General features: G+C 36.7%; 1 protein-coding gene across 12 annotated transcripts in view; it reads right to left on the reverse strand.

Annotated features, from left to right (window-relative positions):
* Atrnl1 (attractin like 1) overlaps positions 1–12,151 on the reverse strand; it is an 833,568-nt gene that overhangs the window by 535,388 nt on the left and 286,029 nt on the right. The gene's annotated exons all lie outside the window — the stretch shown is intronic.

Below are 12,151 nucleotides of genomic sequence, written 5' to 3' on the forward strand. Positions count from 1 at the left end.
ATCATCTATGAGCTCTCTCTACCTTCATTATTTCTAGGTTACAATTTATTCTCCAAACAAATGACATATTCTAAAGAGACAAGCCTGATTATGTCAGTAGCTCTTTCAAAAATCTTTAGGGAGAACTACTGTGTTCTTGAACACCACCATCTAACTAAACAATTCTAAATATATAAACATATTAAAATGATGAGTCAAATTTTCCAAATGTTCAAATTTTGTTTTTTCTTAAAATATCAGTGTGCTAACATGTTTCTATTTAATGAACAAATGTAAAAAATGACCAGATAATCATACTGATATTTTGACTGAGTGTCCAAGAAAAAAATGGACCCTGTATACCAGAATGAAATACAGTACAAGACCAATCTGAACATTTTCTAAGGAACAGATTAAATCTGTAGTTGCAGATGCTCATCTTCATTTTATTGGACCAGATAGAGTACACAAAGAAATCAGAAAGAGGAAGAGGAAGAAGATTTGGTGAGAATTCTCAGGGGAAAAATTAGTATTATCAACAAAGTCTTCTGTGTCCAAGGGAATGGTTTCTTATCCTCTTACCTAAGCCTGAGAGGGACATCACCTAAGCTCTTTAGAGGGTTTGATGTGAGTTCCTTGGAATCTTGGTGGCGTTTAATAGAGGACTTCTGAATTATTCAGGTGTGAGTAGCTGTGGCTACTGAAAAGAGTTGGAAGGACAGAAGATAGAAAGGGATACTTTTGCAACCTGGAGTTATGTAAAATTCTGACCAAGAGCACCACCAACAAGCATTAGGGAGCTCCAACTGAAGGAGTTGAATGGGAAGCAGGATTGGGAAGGAAGAATAAAGGATAAGACATTCTCATCAAGAGAACTGCCTGCCAGCCAAGTCTTAGAAGGGCTATGTGAGCCCTTCTTACATATGTTCTCAGCTATGTGAGAAAGGATCAGCAGTACCGCTTCTCTCACATACAGCATTTTAACCACAGATGACAGCTGTACTTCCCACAAAAGACTATGCAATTTTTTCCTCCCCACTAGAAAGATGAGAAACAGTTAGCAACTAGGATGTGGCTCAGTGGTAGAGCATGTGTTAGCAGGTACAAGGCCCTGAGTTCAATCTCCTCAAACAACAACAATTAATAGTTACCAGTCTAGTAAAGGAGAAAGGTCCTGAGTTCAAATAGAAAGAGAGAACATTTGGAATAGACAAAGAGAGGAAATGTAGCTTCAACGTAGGTCAGAGCTTTGATTTTCACCTGATCTAGATAATTTTACTTATTTATTTAAACGTGTTTGCAATTTAAATTCTTCAGGATTCCTTATACTAAATAAGAATGAGTCTGGGATTTCATACAAAGTCAGGGAAAAATTTATTCTGCTGAGCACACTCTGAAAATGACAGAGAAAAATATTGTGTTTTCATTACATCCCGTTAATCTTGCTTGTGCCTCCTATCAATTACATATTTGTTAGCAAAAATTTTTTGAGGAAATATCATTCATTATTTCATGAAGGCAAAAAGTTACAGTTGTGATTTTAAATTGTGTATACATTTTATGCTTATAAAGCTGTAACTCAAACAATGATGAATACAAATGAAATGATCTAAAGATAAGATTTATTCCAATGTGATACCACTTGTATCAGTCTGTGTGTAGTGTTTCCTTAACCCATCTCATTACCTCTGACTACCAGAAGTAAATACTAGCATAAATTTATGTTCACAAATTCTTTTTTTAAAATAAGCATGCATAAATCATTTACATTTAATGTTTCATTAGCAACCGAAGATATCTGTAACAAATACTTTAAAATAATGTCATACAAGGACAAAGGAGGATTCCTCATTTTAGAAACAAAAGACCAGCACAAGGCAAAAAGGAGAAGGGCCAGCCTAGTTAGGGCAATGAGAAGGCTGGACCTGGACACACACAAGGTCATACCATGACTTGAGCAGAGGAGGGCCTGATTCCCCTTACAGTGCACCACTCAGAGTAACCTCAGCAGCATCTTCGTGAGTCCTTCCTAAGAAATGACTGAGGTTCAGGTATGGAGGGGAACCTGAGTCCCATTCCTCCTTTCTCCTGGCATACCCAGGGTGCTTGGCATTGGCACCACAAAAACAGCTTCAGCATTCCATGAGGCCCCTGGACAGCATTACACATATCTAGCACCTTGGATAGCACCTTGGTCTTTCCAGTGGTTTATGGTCCAAGGGACTTGCTTTAACTTCCCTAGGATAGTTCCTGCTCTCATAAACTTGTACTTTTCTGTTGACTGCCTTGTCTCTTCTCTGAAGTCCTCCTTGATGGCAGCCTACAACCCAGTTCCAACCCTTAGCCACAAAGATTCACTTACTCCTGGCTTCTCACCTAGACGTTCCTAAGGAGACACTGAATTCTAGAGGACACAACAGAGACACGAGCTTTCTACTGGAATCCTAGAAGTATCCAGAACAGGTTTAAACCAGTGTATGTGATGAATGAGAATGAGCTTTGATCTTCATTTGCCTGAGAAAGATGGTGGCACCTGGGACACCAGCCTAGAACCTGAGTATGAGCCTGGGGACAAGAATGGAGTGGTGGCCAGTGAAGGCCTGTGCAACAGGCTGGGCTGAAGAGTTTATGAGAAATGGGGCAACCTGCGATACACTGAAGATACCACCAAGGACTAGAACATGGCCTCATCCTCACCAATGGCCAAGTCCTGGGGCCAGATATGAACGTTGTGGAAAATTCAAAATTCCAGATTCTGAAGGACTGGTGGGCTGGCAGTGAAAGACAGTACCTCCAGGTGCCTCTACTCAGGATCCTCAGTTGAGGCTCAGTGACCCTGGGGACCCAAATGTCTGGGATGGCTTCAGCTTCTCAAACCACATTGAGAAGATTCTGGAGACAGAGATGCTGCAGAATTACCAATGTAGCAGCCTTGACTCCCTAGAGATGTTGGGGCTTATGGATAAGACAGACAGACAGACTCATCAGTATCAAGGCTGTCCTCACATCCCTCATCTAACATCGTATCTATGATACCCCTGAGCCAGGGACTGCATTGAGCACTGGGGATATAAAGACCTAGGAGAGCATAGGTGTAGCTGAGAGCATCAGGGACCTGGGCAGCCCTCTGCAATATTCCACCTCCATTTGCTGCTCAGAGAACATTTTGAGCTGTCTGTCGACCATATCCAATAGATTCTATGAAGATGGGTCCTGGGACCCAAATGAGAATGACAACAAAAACAGACACAAGCTGCTAAAAGACCACTTACTGACTCAGACTCAAATCTGAACAGCTTAGAGTGACTGGAGCCTGGCACCACAGACCTCCAGGTTAAGGGTACCAGAGAGTTAGTAAAGCTGTTCACTGACTAGCATGCCACCTCTACCACTGTGCAGATTTCCACTGCTGCAATGTAATCCAGAAGCTGAGCAAGAAAGTACCTCCCTATACCATAGAAAGGCTCTCAGGTGACAAAAGGCAGATCTGGCTTCCAGAGCGCTACGCACAAGGCTAAGGAAGACAGTCTAGATCCTGACCACAAGTCAGGAGCTGGCATGAGATATTTAGGACTCACCCTGAGGGAGGCTCAATTCCTGGATCTGTTTCTCCCTCGTGCCTCCTCCACCTTCTGCAGCCTCCATGTTGTTTCTGCAACAGGACCCCTACAATGGCCCCAGCACAGAAATCCAAATTCAGATGGCCTTATGTTTCCCACCAGATTATAAACCTCAAATCTAATGATATCCTTTCAGAAACTGTCATATGGAATATCCCTCCCGTGCTTTTTTTCAATCACTTTGTCTAGAAGTGTCTTGCCATTAGTAATTAATTATATGCAACCTTCTCCAATGTGATAATAATCTTTCCTCAACTTCACTTTGTCCTCTAGTTTTTTTCACATCCAAAATTCTTGGGTTTTTCCTCCTGTGTACCCTCTACCCTCCTTCCTCTTCATACTCAGCTCCTTCAGATGGGCTTTCCCTTTCTTTTCCCTGTTCAGAAATTTCTCTTGCAAAAGATGCTCGTAGTCTTGTGCCTTTGATCTAGTGGCTGCTACCCAAGCCTCACCTTACCTACTATCAGCAGCATGGACACAACTGATCATAGATAAAACCAAAGAAAACTAATATATTGAAACTTAATGCACCTTTAAAAAAGAAAAAAATCATACAAGAATCCCTGACCATGATACAATTAAATCAAAAGCTAATAAATAAAATTGCACCATAAATGCATATGTCTGAATTTAAAAAAAGAAACAAAAACTTCAGGGGAGTATGTTGGTAGATGGTAGAATCAGATTTTCTAGCAAATGATCTATAAACTGAAAAGTCTAAACATTAATGAAAAAACAGTAGACAACAAATAAATAGAAGAATATATGTTGGAAAAAGATATTATTAGAATTCCATACTACTCAATGCGATCTACAGATTCACTGCAATCCCTGTCAATTTCATTTTTCACCAAAATAGAAAAAAATGCTAAATTCATATGGAAACATAAAAGATCCTGAATAGCCAACACAATCTTGAGAAGAAAAAAAAAAACAAAACTGGAGGCATCAGACAACCTGATCTCAGAATATACTACAAAGCTATAGTAATCAACACACCATGGTAATTCGACAAAAATGGCCATGGAGACTACTGGAACAAGATATAGTGTCCAGAAATAAACTCATGTATTTACATTTAATTTTCAAAACAAGTTCCAAGAAAGTATATGCGGGGGGTCTCTAATAAATCATACTCGAAAAACTGGACATCCACAGGAAAAGGTGAACACTCATTTCATACCATAAAAAAAATAAAGTCCAATACATTAAATACTGAAACACAAGACTTGAAGTGGTAACACTATCAGAAGAAAATATAGGAAGAAAAGCTCTACAACATTGGACTGGGCAAAGATTTCTTAGATATGATCCTTAAAGTACAACAAAAGCAAAAATAAGGAAATGGAACAGATTCAAACTAAAAGGCTTCTGTACAGAAAGGAAGCAATAAAGATAAAACCCACAAACTGGGAGAAAATATGTGTAAACTATACATTTAATAAGAGGCTAATATCCAAAACATATGAGGAACTCCTCTCAATAGGATGAAAACAAAGAAGTAAACTTAAAAATGGATAAAGAACTTATAAATCTCACAAAAGAAGACATACAAATGTCAATGAGTATATGAAAAAATGGTTAACATTATTAATTAGAGAAATGCAAATTAAAACAAGAGAAAATACTGCATCATGCTTGTTAGAATAGCTGTCAAGTTTTGATAAAAACAATGTATGATCAATGTTGGCAAGGTATGGAGAAAAGGAGACCCAGGTATACTATTGGTGGGAATGTAAATTAATACAACTATTATAGAAAACTGTATGAAGGTTTCTCAGAAATTTGAAAATTGAATTGGCATGTGATCCAATAACTCCACTACTGGGAAAACACCCAAAGGAACTGAAATCACTATGCAAAAAAAAAAAATATTTTTACTCTCAAATTCATAGTGTTATTCACAGTAGCTACATTTGCAAGCAACCTAGATGTCCATCATCAGGTGAAGAGATAAAGGAAATGTGGTACAGGTATATGTAGTAGGATATTATTCAGCCTTTAAAAAAAATGATTCTGTCATTTGGCTAAACATGATGACATCATGCTAGGTAAAATAGGCCAAATACAGAAAGAAATGTACTACATGACACACTTACATGTCAAATCTTTAAAAGATCAAACAAATATAAGCAGAGTAGAATGGTGGTTACCAGAGACTAGGGGGTGAGGATAATGGAGAAAAAAGACACTTAAGCAAAGAATAAAATTTTCTAGATATACAGGAATAATGATCTTTAATGATCTATTGTATAGAATTGTGACTATATAATGTATATGTCAAATTTACTGAGTAGATTTAAATGTTTTCACCACAAAAAAAATGTAACATGATTTGTTAATTAGCTGGATTTAATATATATATATATCACATTGTACCTCATAAATACCTAATATATACAACTATTATTTATCAATATCAATAAAATGAAATTTTAAAAAGTATTTTGTCACTAGGACAGAACTGTATATCTTCATGAATATTTTTAAACATTAAAGAGAAGAGAAAATAAATCTAAGAAGCACCAAAAGTATAAGTTGATATATATATTAAAAAATAACAGAAGTGAGAAAAATAATATATCCATAATAAAAAATCACCAATAGGCTTCATTACTTGCTCTATCTTACAAAGCAGAACCAACTACAAGCACTTAGAGACATATCTAAGGCCCAATAATTCAAAACAAGTAAAAATAAAAGGACTGAGACTCGCAGAAAGATGGCAGAGTGGTGAACAGCAGAGAAAGAGCCTCTCCCAGATTTGGTGTCCAGAAACTGTAATACAGCAAAGGGAGGAAGAGAAGAAGGAGGGAAGTGAGTCCCCAGGACCCAGGAAGGACCTAAAGTGAGACTTGAGGCCCACAGGGAGAGCAAAGAGATTTCAACAAAGAAGAAGGAAGTGTCAAGTGGTGTTTCCTCCTGAGCCCTGAGTCACTGCGTGGCACGGGCAGATCAAACCTGCTGAGGCTTGCTTGTGATAGCCAACCAGACTCCATCTTGAGCATCAACATCAGCTTGTACCCAAGCTTGGACAAAGTGCTTGTGCTTGGACAAAGCACCCAAAACTCCCGCATCCTGTTTGGCAGTAAACTTGCTGCAGTTGCAGGATGTTTTGTAGCTAACCTAGTGTGTGAAACTTCCTTGTGCCACACCTCCCCACTAACCAGGCATAGTTCTGCTTCTGTAAGATTCCACTTGCTCTCCCCTGAGCCCTCTCCAACTGAAAGCATGATTTAAAAGGAGAAATCAAACTGCTTCCCATTTCCAAGTGAACTTTCTGGGCACTAGCCCCCCTCAGTTGCCGGCTTAATAAACAGGCTCAAATCTGACAGTGTGGTGCATCTCCATTGTTCTAACTCGCTTATCTATAACATGGTAACTACTGGTGACCCCGAGGCCCTCATGGAGAAACATGCCAATGGGACAGAGCAGGGTGCGCTGCGGACCGCAAAGGCTGGTGAGATATTTGGGTGCAGGTACCCCCAGGAGAAGGCAATTGGCAGGTAACCATTTTGGAGAGGGGCTAACGGAGCGTGGAATTCAGAGCAGCTGCAGGCTCCATATAGTGGCTCCAGTGTCAGGGAGAGGATGCTGAGTTAAATCGGTGGGAAATCAAAGAGCTGAGTTCCAGCGGGCAGGAAGCCAGGTTCCTGCTAGCAGGAGGCACACAGAGTGTCTGGAACAAATTGAGTCCCAGCCTAACAGCCAGAGACCAATCTGAATTTTGGTGGAACTGAAGGTACAAACTTGCTGGGTTGATCCACTTCTCCATTGTGGGTCTACAGCTAGATTGCTGGAATTGATCAACATGGATCTGGATTGCCTGCCAACTTTGTCTATTAGTGACAGCAGAGACATGCATTGAAGTGAACTTTTATTTTTGTTTCCTTCCTCTTTTTTGCCTTTTTTTTCGTTTCCTTGTTTTTGTTGTTTTGCTTCATTTTTTTCTTCATCATTCTTGTTTTTGTATGGGTGTGAGCATTGTTTCTGATTTTGTTGTTGGTGTTCTATTCTTTTTTATTTTTTATTTTTAAATTAATTTTATTGGTACATTTTAGGTATACAATATAATGACATTCATCATTGTAAATTTGCACCTTTACATAATCTCTCTTGGTTCTTATTTTCCCCCCTTCCCTTGCCCTCTCTTCAACCCCTCCATCCCTCCCTATTTACAAAGACTTTGTGTCCATTTTTTCATTTTCTCATATTAATTCCATTCCCTTCTGTTCTGTTCTTCTTTTCATGTCTTCCTTCTCTTTTTCCCTCTTGTCTTCTTCACCAGTTTCCCAAAGCTCTTTGAATCTTCCTGTGTCCTCCAGCCTTGCTTCTAATTTCTTTGTCTTCTATTTCTCTGTTTTTGCTCCTGGACACTTTTGAATGTTCTCCCCTGAGAGTAAAATCGCCACACTGAGGGCTTGTTTACTGTATACAATTTTCTGGTTTGCTTTGGATTTTTTTATATAGCTACAAATCTAGTTCATATGGTTAAAGGTGACAAAATTAATAGTTTCCACAGTCTGTCATTTTCTAGGCTGTGTTTGATGCTATTGTTATTGCTGATTGTACTACCTTAGCCAGGTGACACAATTGTTCTGATCAGTTGCTTTTCCTTGTATAAGAAAACTGAGATTGCCTAATGGTCATAAACAATACTAGTGTCAAAGAACCAGGGGCTGGGCCAAGTAGGTAACAACTTCTCATCCCCAATAAATTGAGGAGGTACATCTTGCAACAGACTCAAAACCCAAAGGCTAGCTACATCTACAAGACATATCTGAGAACTAGTTATTTCCTAAGGGTTCCAAATAAATTTACTCACCATAACCAATTTATAAGCATCAACCCAGTTTGAAAAAAATATTTTAATTTTTAAATTGACATATAATAATTGCACATATTTATGTGGTATCATGTAAAATTTTGATGCATGTATACTGTATAATATTCAAGTCAGAATAAGTATATATGCTTCAAACATTCAATAATTTCTTTGTGGTAACATTCAAAATTGTCTCTTCTAGACTTTTAAAAATATATTATTATCTATAGTTATATCAATGTCCTACTCTGCAATCAAACACTAGAATTTACTTCCCTATTTCGCTGTAACTTAGTACCTGTTGACAAACATTTCCGCATCCCTCCAACCCCCTACTTTCCCTAGCCTCTGTTAAACACTATTCTACTGTTGCCTTCTGTAAGATCACCTTTTTAATATTCTGTATATGAGTGAGATAATGTGGTACTTGTTTTTCTGTACCTGACTCATTTCACTTAACATAAGTCCACAGCTCCATCCATGTTGTCATAAATGACAAGATTTCCATATTTTATGGCCAAGTATATTTGACATTTTTAATACACTTATCAGCTGATGGACAGATAGGCTGATTCCATTTCTTGGCTATTGTGATTACTGTTGAAATAAACATGGGAGTGAAGATATCTCTTCCACATGTGATTTCACTTCCTTGAGTATTCTGTTGGATATATACCCAATAACGTACTATTGGATCAAAATGGAAGTTGTGTTTTTTGTATTGTTTTGTTTTTGCAAAAGAAGGGATTGAACTCAGGGCCTCTGCACTAAGCTATATCCTCTGCCTCTTTGTTTAAAGAAAACTTTTTTTAAAATTTTGAGACAGCACCTTTGCTACATCAGTAAAGTATCCAGGTTAGGCTCAAACTTGCAATCCTCCTACCTCACCCTCCCAGAGTGCTGAGATTACAGTTGTGCCCCACCACAGCCACCATAGTGGCTCTATTTTTAATTTTAAAGGACCTTTCATACTGAAATAATCTCATTTCTACAAATGGTAACAACAAAATATTTAGTGTTGCAAGCGTTATTTCTTTTCTGGAATCAAAAAACATAAAAGATAACAGGATTTTGTCAGTCGATTGTCAGTGTCATGATTATGACATACAACAGCAAAGACTTTTTAATTACTATTCTCTTGATTACTATTTTAAAAGATTATTCAATTTTTCAAAACATCAATTTTAATCAGGAATGAAGGAAGTGACATCAATAGTAACTTTACAGAAATGAGACAGGGTGAAGGGAGGACAGGGAATGGGGAAAAAATAAGAACCAAGATACAATATGTACAGGTGCAAGTACCCAATGATAAATGCAAACATATTGTATACCTAAAATGTACCAATAAAAGAAATTAAGCAAAAATAAATAAATAAATTGAAAAAGAAATTTTAAAAATCGATTATAATGGAACATTATGAACAACTGTACACCAACAAGTAGATGACAGATAAAATGGGTAAATTCCTAGAAAGATGTAAACTACCAAAGCAGACTCAGGAAAAAAATAGAAAACTTGAAAAGATCAATAAAAACTGGAGATTGAATTAGTAATTTTAAACTGCCCACCAAGAAATACTCAGGCCCAGATGGCCTCACTGGTAAATATTATCAAATATTCAAAGACAGATAATAACAATTGTTCACAAACCGACCCCCCCCCAAAAAATTGTCACAATAAATTTTCTGCAGGTAGCACTGTATTACGCAGACATCAAAGCCAAAAATCACAAGGAAGGAAAACTATAGACCAATAAGCTTTATGAATATATACACAGAAATCCTCAACAAATAATCAAAGTAGATCTAGCAACATATAAAGAGATGACCAAATGGACTTCATCCATGGAGTCACCATGACCAAATGGAGTTCATCCCAGGAATATAAACTTGGTTGAACATTCAAAAATCAATGACTATTATATAATGATACTGAGAAAAAAGAGGCCAATTATAAAAATAAGAATATCTAAATGCAGAAATTCATTTTATAAAATCCACCAGTCTTTCACAATTAAAAATACTCAAAAAACTATAAATCAAAGGAATTTTTGATACCCAATAAAGAAACTTTTAAATAAAAACCACAGCTAATATAGCATAATAGTGAAATACTGAATCATTTCTCACCCTACAATCAACAACACATGAATGTCTGTTCTTGCTACTTATTTTCATCAATGTACTGGATATTCTAACCAAAACAAAACCTAGCCAAATTATCAAGAAAGAAGTAGTTATTACTATTCACAAGTGACACAATATTGTACAAACAAACCCACTAAAAACCATCAGAATAAATTAGTTAAGCAAGGTTACAGGATATAAGATCAATATACAAGTCTACCATACTTTATATGCTAACAATAAACAATAGGAAAAGGAAACTAAAAATTCCATTTACAGTAGTACCAAAAGTAACAAAAGCCTTACAAAATAAGAAAAGAAATACAAAACATTTATGCTGAAATCATAAAACATTTATTGAAAGAAAATTATACACAACATAAATAAATTGAAAGACTCCGTGTTCATGGATAAGAAGAATTAATATTGGTAAGATGATCAATAAATTTGATTAACAGATTAATATAATCACCACCAGAAACCTACTTGGCTTCTCTGTAGACCTGATGACCTGATTCTAAAACACCTACAAAATTACAAGAAAAGTCACATTGCCTAAACAATCTTAAAAAAGAATAAATTTGGAGAATGTAGGCATCTCTACTTCAAACATTACTACAAACACAATAATAAATACATATAAAACTGGCATAAATACAGAATGCATATCGATGGAATAGAATTGAGTTCAGTAATAAACCCCTTATGGAACTAGGACAGGTAAATATGCACACGCAAAAGAATAAAGTTGGACACCTACTTCATAGAATACACAAAAATTCAATCAAAAGGGCTAAGAGACCTAATGTAAGAACTAAAATTATAATGCCTTCAGCAGAAAATAGGAATAAGTCTTTAGAACAGTGATTTACACAGTTGTTTTGACACCAAGAAGGAACACCAAAAAAATAAGAGAAGGAAAAGGAAGGGAAAGAGAAAGAGAAAGGAAAGGGAAGAGAGGGAGAGGATGGGGAAGGAGATGGGAGAGGTGATGGGAGGGGAAGGAAGGGAAGGGAATTGAAGGGAAAACTGCACAACTAAAAGCACCAACAGAGGACCTGAATAGTCACTATTTGAAAAAATATGAAGGACCAATAAGCACAGAAAAATGACAGTCAACATATTGCTCATTGGGGAGATGTAAATATAAACTTTAATTAGATACCACTTGTTACCTACTAGGATGATTATAATAAAAATGTAGACAATAATAAGTGCTTATGAGAATACAGAGAAACTGGAAGCCTTGTGAACTGCTAGTTGAGACATAAACTTGTAAAGCTGCTTTTAAAATAGGTTTGGTAGTCAATCAAAATATTAAATTTAATCCATAATCCAGGATATCTACTTCTACATACATACTCAAGAGAAAATAAAATGTATTTTCACAGTAAAATGTATATATCAGTGTTCATAGCAGCATTATATGTAATTACCACAAAGTAGCAACAGCCCAGATACCCATTAACTGATAAATGGATAGATACAATATGATATATCTACACAACTGAATATTACTAGGCAATGAAAATATGATCTAGTACATGCTAGAACCCAGATCAATTTTTAAAACATTTTACTACATGGAAAATGCAAT

The sequence above is a fragment of the Heterocephalus glaber genome, unplaced genomic scaffold (genome assembly GCF_053883595.1).
Source record: "Heterocephalus glaber isolate CG9 unplaced genomic scaffold, H.glaber_assembly_v1.0 deba00001497, whole genome shotgun sequence".
In the NCBI taxonomy this organism is placed as follows: Eukaryota; Metazoa; Chordata; class Mammalia; order Rodentia; family Bathyergidae; genus Heterocephalus; species Heterocephalus glaber.